The sequence below is a fragment of the Danio rerio genome, chromosome 13 (genome assembly GCF_049306965.1).
Source record: "Danio rerio strain Tuebingen ecotype United States chromosome 13, GRCz12tu, whole genome shotgun sequence".
Taxonomy (NCBI): Eukaryota; Metazoa; Chordata; class Actinopteri; order Cypriniformes; family Danionidae; genus Danio; species Danio rerio.
The window spans coordinates 50,565,534-50,575,000 of record NC_133188.1 but is presented as its reverse complement, the minus strand read 5'-3'; the positions used below and the strand labels follow the sequence as shown (position 1 = coordinate 50,575,000).

Here is a 9,467-nt window from a genome sequence, read left to right as displayed (position 1 = left end):
ACCCTTGGAATTAAGTCAGTAAAATAACAAAAGTTCTGACAGTTTATTACCAGGTTTTTGTACCGTAATTTACAACAGCAACAAAACATTACATCAGATTTCGATAAAATAACTTTCTCAAACTATTAAACATCAAAAGTCCCATAATGTAATTTAAAAGCATAAATAAACAAGAAAAAGTCACAAGAAATAAATCACAAAATACTGTTAATTTATGCATATTTTATACAGTGAAGATTAAATTTTAAGAAGATTCTATCCACTATTTTTGTAGTTTAACTTTTTTTATCTGTGTTTGTAGTTCTTATTAAATTCATCTCTAATGCGCAATGCATTGTGGGCAATAATAGCCTTTAGAGTACGTAAGGATCTGCATTACAAATTAATACTGGAAATAGTAGACTATCCTGGTAACATTGGAATTCTCATTTCTACATACTATTAATTGAGACATACTTATTTGGTAAAAAACAGAAATGTGCGCACATCTAGAAAAATCTTGAAGGCAGGTGCACGATCAAAAAACAAACATAAGTAGCAAAAGATTCAAAGGTTCAAAGTAGTTGGCGGTTCATTCTGTTGTGGCGACCCCGGATTGGTAGGGGGACTAAGCTGACAAGAAAATGAATGAATGAATTGTTGTATACTAAATATGTACATAATGTTTTTTGCCCCTAGGTCTACTGGCCTTGTGTTTGATTGATGTGATTTTGTGCAGGTGTGATGCGCTATATCTATTTAGCCTATAGAATACTGTCTCCGAGGAATTCTATAGTGAGAATTTGTATTTGTATTTTAAATGTCTGTTTGTAATGGTATGCATGTTTTTCACATTGTTTAGATGTATATTATTGTATGCAAATGTTCCTGTTTACCGGCTTGTTAGTTGATTGATAATTGACTGCAGGTGCTGTGTAGAGCTGTTTGACTATTTCTGGAGGACTTCCATTTGCAACGCTTTACCTGATGAAGACCATGTCGGTCGAAACGTTGTGATTTTGTAATTTTGACATTAAAATTTATACTTATTTGGTCCCACTTAATATTCAGTGGCCTTAATTACTACAGTATGTACTTAGATGTTTCTATTGTACTTCAGTTCAGATAAAACTCGATATCAAGCTGTAGACATCAGTTGTCCTCGAATAGCTGATTAAAAGGGGAGTTGTGCTGCAGTTTTCTTCATGAAGGTTTCAGTGTGCAGCTGTGTTCTAGTGGGAGTTTTTTTTTTCAGATGGCAGAGACTGAGTATACTCAGTGAGGAATGCAACATGGAAAGTGCGCATCCTCTCACTGCAAACCAAACAACAGATGTCTGTCATTGTCGACAGGCAGAGCAAAGTGCAGTGTTAGTTGTCTCGTTCTGATGTTAAATTTGTCTGCGAGTGATTGTTGCAGCTCATTCATGAGCAAGAGAGAATGTGGATAGAAACAGAGCTGTGCATTTAGATTACTGAGACTGAGAACACAGACAGAGCAACAGAAGAACTGGCACAAGATGAGGAGTTTTTTTATGTTATATGTACACTTAACGGCCACTTTATTAGGTACACCTTACTAGTACCGAGTTGGACCCCCTTTTTTGCCTTCAGAACTGCCTTAATCTTTCATGGCATAGATTTAACAAGGTTCTGGAAATATTCCTCAGTGATTTTGGTCTGCATTGGCTGCACTTTCATGAAGCAAAACTGTGGGGGCCATTTGAGCACAGTGAACTCATTGTCATGTTCAAGAAACCAGTCAGAGATGATTCACGCTTTATGACATGGCGCGTTATCCTGCTGGAAGTAGCCATCAGAAGATGGGTACACTGTGCTCATTAAGGGATAAACATGGTCAGCAACAATACTCAGGTAGGCTGTGGCTTTGACATGATGCTCAATTGGTACTAATCAGCCCATAGTGTGCCAAGAAAATATCCCCCACACCATTACACCACCACCACCAGCCTGAACCGTTGATACACGACAGGATGGATCCATGCTTTCATGTTGTTGATGCCAAATTCTGACCCGACCATATGAATGTGGAAGCAGAAATCGAGACTCATCAGAAAAGGCAACGTTTTTCCTATATTCTTTTGTCCAATTTAGAGATGGTTGTACTTTAAAAATTCCAGCAGATCAGCAGTTTCTGAAATACTCAGACCAGCTCGCCTGGCATCAACAACCATGACATGTTCAGAGAGTTACTTAAATCCCCTTTCTTCCCCATTCTGATGCGCGGTTTGAACTGCAGCAGATCGTCTATATGCCTGAATGCATTGAGTTGCTGCCATGTGATTGGCTAATTAGAAATTTGCGTTAACAAGCAGCTAAACAGGTGTGCCTAATAAAGTGGCCGGTGAGCGTATATATGTTCAATTGTACTCAGTATGAAAACAGGATTTCGGAAAATTATCAAAAACATTAATCTTCACTCACAAGAAAAAAAAGTTTGACATCTGATAGTTACGAATAATAAAATGTTCCAATTAACGTGTTTAATTGAAAACATTTCCATGTTAAAATATTCTCTTTCATTTTTATATTTTATGTGTTTGGACTGTGGGGGAAAGCGGGCACCCGCCTCAGGAAATCCACACCAACACCGGGAGAACATGCAAACTTCACACAGAAATGCTAACTGGCCCAGACTGTGTCCTGACATTTCATCCTACTCATCAGATTATGCTACCAACTCTGAATGGTTCTGAGTCTGAGATTAGGGCAGGGGTTAAGCAACCAGGGAGCAACCAGTTAAGCAACCCCCCCCCCCCCCCCACACACACACACACTTTTAAAATGTCTGCTACACCCCTGGGTTAGGTATTAGGTAGGTTAGGGTGATATTACAGCTTCATATCATACTACTCCACATTAAAATTTACCAGGACTCGAGCCAGCTGCTTTCTTGCTGTGAGGAGACAGTGCTAACCATTGAGCCACAGAACCACCCTGATAACAAATATTTGAAATTTATTTATTTTTTAGTGTTTTTCAGGATATAAATTAGCAGTTTTAGAAATATTATTGCATTTTAAAAAATGTAACAAATTCATATAAATGACATTTCAAACAACGTTTTTGTGGGTATTTTTCTTTAAATTATGACAAAAATGTTTAACATTTGAAGTGTTTTTAATCTGAACGCAAGTTATTATAAAACAGTATTTGTTTATGCTCTTTGTGAAAAAGAAAATTTCAAGTTAAAAAACGTAAAAACATAAAAACGTTTTAGCAATGTCAGGCAAACTGGACATTTCAACATTTGTGGAACGTTCCAAATAACGTTCTTAGAACATTATATTTTGGTGGAATTTTAGATTTTGCTAACCATAAAAAGGTTTTTGCAACATCAGGCAAACTGGACATTTAAATGTTCTTGGAATGTTACAGATAATGTTATGAGAACATTCTCACAACCTAAATTTGTTAGCTGGGATATTACATTACAGCTTCATATTACACCACATTAAAATTTACCGCGACTCGAACCAGCGACTTTCTTGCTGTGAGGAGACAGTGCTAACCATTAAGCCACAGTACCACCCTGATAACATTTCTTTGAAATTGATTACATTTTTAGTGTTTTTCAAGATATAAATTAGCAATTTTAGAAATATTATTGCATTTTAAGTAATGTAACTTATTTAAAAAACGTTTCAAACAACGGTTTTGTGGGTGTTTTTCTTTAAAATATGACAAAAATGTTTAACATTTAGTGTTTTTTATTCTGAACTCAAGTTACTATAAAACGGTATTTGTTTATGCTCTTTGTGAAAAAGAAAACTTCAAGTTTTACCAAACTTTTGTGATGATTTGTGTGCGCGCGCGTGTGTGTGCGCGTGCGTGTGTGGAACCTCGTGGCTCGTGTGTGGTTGCAGCAGAGGCTGAGCAGACAAACAGCAGTCTCTTCAACTCTCCTCGCGAGGATAGACGGTAGGAGCTTACTCTCCAAATACACATTATCTGAAGGACATTTAAATCGCTAACTCTCGTCCTTTTCAGGACTGTTAAACGCTAAACAATCGAGTTCTGTGATATTTTAACGCGACTAGTATTTTGAACCACGTGTGGGAAGTGAATTTCCACTGTGTTGTCGGTTAAATTTAGCGCCAATTCATTAACGCTTGACTTTGGAAATATATTGTAAATTTAACATTGGGAGATGAAGAAGATTTTCTCTGTGTGTTGTAGATTCAGTCGGTTAATGTATCTAGGAAAGTGTTATTTCACTGTTTGGGTTAATGCTTAGCACGTGTTGGCGCGTCCATTCACCAACAGATGAAGAATGTTGTCAAGTTTATTACTTTAGGGCTGTGTAAACGCGTTCAGTGAAATGTACTTGGGTTGATGTTCTGGTCTGGTTAATATTATAATAGGGTTAACTGATAGCCCACGTTGTATCTTTGACAGTTTTATTAGACAAATGTTTTTGGCGCTCGTAAATCTAAATGTGCACATGACGTAAGCACGCTTTGATCTAGCATCTCATGGTTTCCATTATGTATTCATTTTTTAGAGGTTATCGGTTTGTAGCTTGTTGGGTTACTGGAAGATTTAAACTCTTTGTTTAAATTAACCCTAAAAGTATTTAGACAATTAGCCTAATAGTTAACGCAGTATTAAATGTAATGTTCACCCCAAAATTTTGTATTTATTCACCATGAGGTGGTTTCAAACCTTTATGGTTTTCGTTTTCTGTTGAATACCAAAAACATATTTCAAAGAATGTTGGGAACTAGTGACTGATCAATAGTATTATTGACAGAGAATGTTATTGGGGCAATTTCCAACATTGTTAAATTTCTTTTTCAGTACAACTTTAGAAGAAATTGTACATTTTTGGTGGAACTATACCAAGAAATTGACTATTATGTTAATATAATGTAACCCCAGAAATATTCAGACAATTAGACTAGTAGTTAACCCAATATTAAATGTGATGTTCACCTACTAATCTTAATTTATTCACTGTAACATGGTTTCAAACCTTTTTTAATTTTCGTTTTCTGTTGAATACAAAAACATATTGATAATATTATGTGTATTTAAGAAGAGTTCAGATGCAAAAACCTCTAAATGCCATCTCAATTTTTCTTCTAAAATTAGCCTTTTTACCAGGCTCCTGTGTGTAGGTTCAATAATTTCACTTTCACAACTTAACATAAACAAAGGAGGCTTAGAATAATGCACATTTTCTATTGAAATTTCAGATGTCACTTAAAGGTTTCTTCATATATTGTTTCCAATCTTATTCTTAATTTTTCATGTAGATAAGTCACTACAATCAAGGCAACTAATAAACCCAAGGATGTTTGCAATGCCTATTGAAACCAAAAGATGAAACCAACTCATCTGCTTTTTTCCAATTTCGTTCTCCATTTTCATGTAGATAAATCACTATAAACCAATGCAACTAATAACCCCAAAGATGTTTGCAATGAAACCAAAAGGTGAAATGCAACTTTTATATTTTAATATATTTATTATATTCACAATATGCTGTTTTTCCAATCTCATTTTCATGTAGAAATATCATTACAATTCAATGCAGCAAATAATCCCAAGGTTGTTTGCAATTAAACCAAAAAATGAAATGCAACTCATCTACTGTTTTTCCAGTCTCATTCTCCATTTTGTGTATAGGTAAATCATTAAAAATCAATGCAACCAATAACCCCAAAGTTGTTTGCAATGAAACCAATAGATGAAAATGCAACTTTTCTGCTGTTTTTCACTCTCAGCCTTTATTTTGTGGAAATATTAATCACTAAAAATCAATGCAGCAAATATTCCCAAGGATGTTTGCAATGCCCATTGAAACCAAAAGATGAAATGCAACTCATCTGCCTTTTTCTAATCGCATTCTCCATTTTTCATCGAGATATTTCACTAAAAATTAATGCAACAAATAATCCCAAAGACGTTTGCAATGAAACCAAATGATGAAATGCAACTCATCTACTGTTTTTGATTCAGAACATTCAGAACACCTAACTTTCTATCTAAATAGAACATCCAACCATCTCCCAAAGATGTTTGCAATGAAACCAAGAGATAAAATGCAACTTGTATACTGTTTTTCCAGTCTCATTCTCCATTTTTTTCATGTACATAAATCGTCAAACATCAATGCAGCAAATGTTTCCAAGGATGTTTGCAATGGCCATTTGAAACCTAAAGATAAATGCAACTTGTATGCTATTTTTCCAATCTCATTCTCCATTTTACATGTAGATAAATAAATTAATATTAATGCAGCAAATAATGCCAAGGATGTTTTGCAATCAAACCAAAAGATGAAATGCAACTGTTTTTCCAATCTCATTCTCCATTTTGCATGTAGATAAATCATTAAAAGTCAATGCAACTAATAATCCCAAGGAAACTAAAACATGAAAAACAACTCGTCTGCCATTTTTCCAATCTCAGTGTCCATTTTCTCTATAAATCACAAAAAATCAATGCAACTAATGATGCTAAAGATTTATGCAATGACCCGTGAAACTAAAATGAGTTATTGACTGTTAGTCCATGTCCAACAACCTTGAGGTCATATTTATGCTAGCTAAGCTTAGTCTTAAACTGTCAAAGTTTTTACTTTTATTACACCATATGCCCTTTTGAGACCAGTGATTTTTCATTTGCACCATAGTTTAATGACAGACTTGCTTTTTGTCATTTTGCTGGTGGTTGTACAGTAGATGTAGGTCATGCACTTCAGATGAGATGTATCAGGGACCGAGACACTGAGCTCTCAGTACTATACCCGGCAGATTAATGCAGCTCATGTGGCATGCGTGCATGTCATGCAACTTTGGTCAGATTGAAAAATTAGATTGGTTTCCTGAGCGGTGTTTCAGCTGTGTGAAAATGTAGGGTGGGCAAACTGGCATATTTATCTGCAGATGACATTCGTTATTGCTACTGTTGGAGTACATCTGTTTTTAGAAGTCAGTAAAATTGTGTGAATTTTCATGATCATCAACTCTTGTGTAATGTTCAAATTGACTACCCTTATGTTATGTTAGGGGCTGTTTTTGCCCCATTGACTTCCATCATAATGACACTTTAATGCAAAGCCATGACACCATAATCATGCATTTTTGATGGTTGGGGGTTTTCTCTTTTGGAAAGAGGTAAATTGTGTCACTTTTACTGTTGATCATCAGTTATCACCATTAACCCTTTAGATAGGCGTGTGCAAAAATGCTGTTATTTGGAGTTCTATGGAGTAAAACAGCAGATTATTGTCTGTGTGTGTGTGTGTGCGCGCACGCACGCAAGTGCACTTACTATGTTCTGGGAGCTGAGCTGCTTATTTTGATTTTCTCAGACATATCAAGGTAAAAGCATTAATCTTTCTGTCTCACACATACACACACACACACACACTATACTCCATATAAAAGCCTGAAACAAAGTTTTTTTTTTTTTCATTGCAACTGATGATCAACATTAAAAATCATGGTCCCACTTTAAATTAAGTGGCCTTAACTAATATGTACTTACTCTGAAATTAGTAATTAAATACAATGTGCTTATTGTGTAAATTTGAAAATGCACCGTTGACTTTTTCTTACACTTTAACCCACTCTTAAACCTATCCATACCACCAAACCTGTCCCTAACCCTACTCATATCTCAACTCAATAGCACTATAAGTGTTCGGCAAAACATTATGAACACAGTTAATAGGTTGTATTTATATTTTTATTTTAGTAGTTAAGGCTTAATAATATAAAGTGAGACCAAAATCACAAACTGTACCTCTTCCCAACAGGAAAACGCACCAACAATCAAGAAAGAATGATTATATGGGGATTATTCGTGGCATTGCAATCAAAAAATGTCATTATAATTTAAGTCAATGGGGTAAAAACAGCCACTAACATAACAAAGGGTTGTCAATTTGCCCAGAGTGTATTGTTAAGTTTTTGGAATTTTTCAAAGCATTTTTCCAAAATATGTGTTGAACTAAGATTTGTCACCAAAAATCATTCCATTTGCTGAAACACAGAGAGAGTTGTTGCTAAATTAAGCCTCAAAATTACCCCAGAGTGGATGAAAACATCCCCAACAGCGCACAAGGGTTAAAACTAAAGTGGTATCGAAAATCTTTACGATACCCATGCCTGTCTATGACCAGTTGTAAATGTTCTCCAATTGCCAGAGAGCGCTCTAATGCAGAAACTCAAAATAGGTCACAAGGAAAAATCTTCCATATAAAATCCTTATCCGCTTTTTAAGTGTGACGTCATGCGAAGAGTCTTCCAGGCGCTATAGCAAACTGGTATAGGAAGACTCAACAAATGGTAATGATAAACGTTCACAAAGGGATGTAATACTTTAGAAAATCACGATCACTGTATATATCCATGCCTAATATCTGATGGCCATAAAGTGATTCTTTTTTATAAATTCTTAAAATATTGATGTCTGTGATGCAGCAAGACTGTTGTGTACACCATGATTTAAAATAAAATTCCTTTTATTGTGTGATGTTACTAAAAAGTGGTCAAATAAATATTTTTTCAATTCAAAGAAGTAGCGAATTGGACCCAGATACAGTACTCCATGGCCTATAGACATCATGACGCTAAGCTGGCATCGTGATCTTTTGCCCCTCCCCCAGCGCAGCAGCCACCCACTTGCAAAAAAATACACACTTAGGCCCCGTTTACACTAAAACTTCTTAGTTTTAAAATGGCATTTTAGAAAGAAAACAATCCACATACACACTTGTTTCATTTAGCATTTCTGGACAGTCCTCCGTCCACACTATACCGCTGAAAACGCACATCACATGACCACACGGATACACGCACTCTGGCATGCGCTTCAGGAATATATGCACACGTCTGAGATCCAGGCAGTTAGTGAGTGCTTAGAGCACAAAACCCCAGAGAGCAGTGCACGTTGGACTGTTGATCAAGGATGTGCTGCTGGATTGCGTCTCACTATAGTTGTTAAATGTGACATTTGTTTAATCTTGTCTCTATCTAACAACTCTTTGGTCTTTTAAATCTATCTAACGTGTCACAGCATCAGTACACTGCTTCATTCTTCCATGCTGGTACTTTATTTTAGCGAAAACCTCAGATGCTGCACCCTTTTTTTTGTCGACGCCATTATTATTATCAGTCTGCCTATTTATGACAGAGACCTGTGAAAAAAGTGATTGACAGGTGGTACTTTGTGTAACTTATCTTTCTTATGTATGATTTGGTTTTTGGTAAAACAACGACCAAGCGGGTCAGGTAGTCGAAATGGTAGGCTACAAATTATTCATTTGATACCAAAGTGGTCAACATCGCCTAACACTTAACAAGCGGATAATGGACAACTTTAACTGAATCATCACAAGACTACGTATTAAACACTTCACTTAGGTTATGAAGCTAGTTTGGAGTAAAAACATGTTATTATATGTGGTATTTTTCACATTCTTTCTGATGCAGCTGCATTTACCACACAGTCGTA

At 35.8% G+C, this 9,467-nt stretch overlaps 1 protein-coding gene across 2 annotated transcripts in view; it reads left to right on the top strand.

Moving 5' to 3' along the window:
- The window catches only part of slc29a1a (solute carrier family 29 member 1a), an 88,530-nt gene that overhangs the window by 34,153 nt on the left and 44,910 nt on the right, over positions 1-9,467 (top strand). The window contains 1 exon segment of one of the 2 annotated variants that reach the window (NM_001030177.1): positions 3,864-3,920. The exons of the other annotated variant lie outside the window; for it this stretch is intronic. The gene's annotated coding sequence lies outside the window, so the exon portion shown is untranslated. 2 annotated transcript variants of the gene reach the window in all.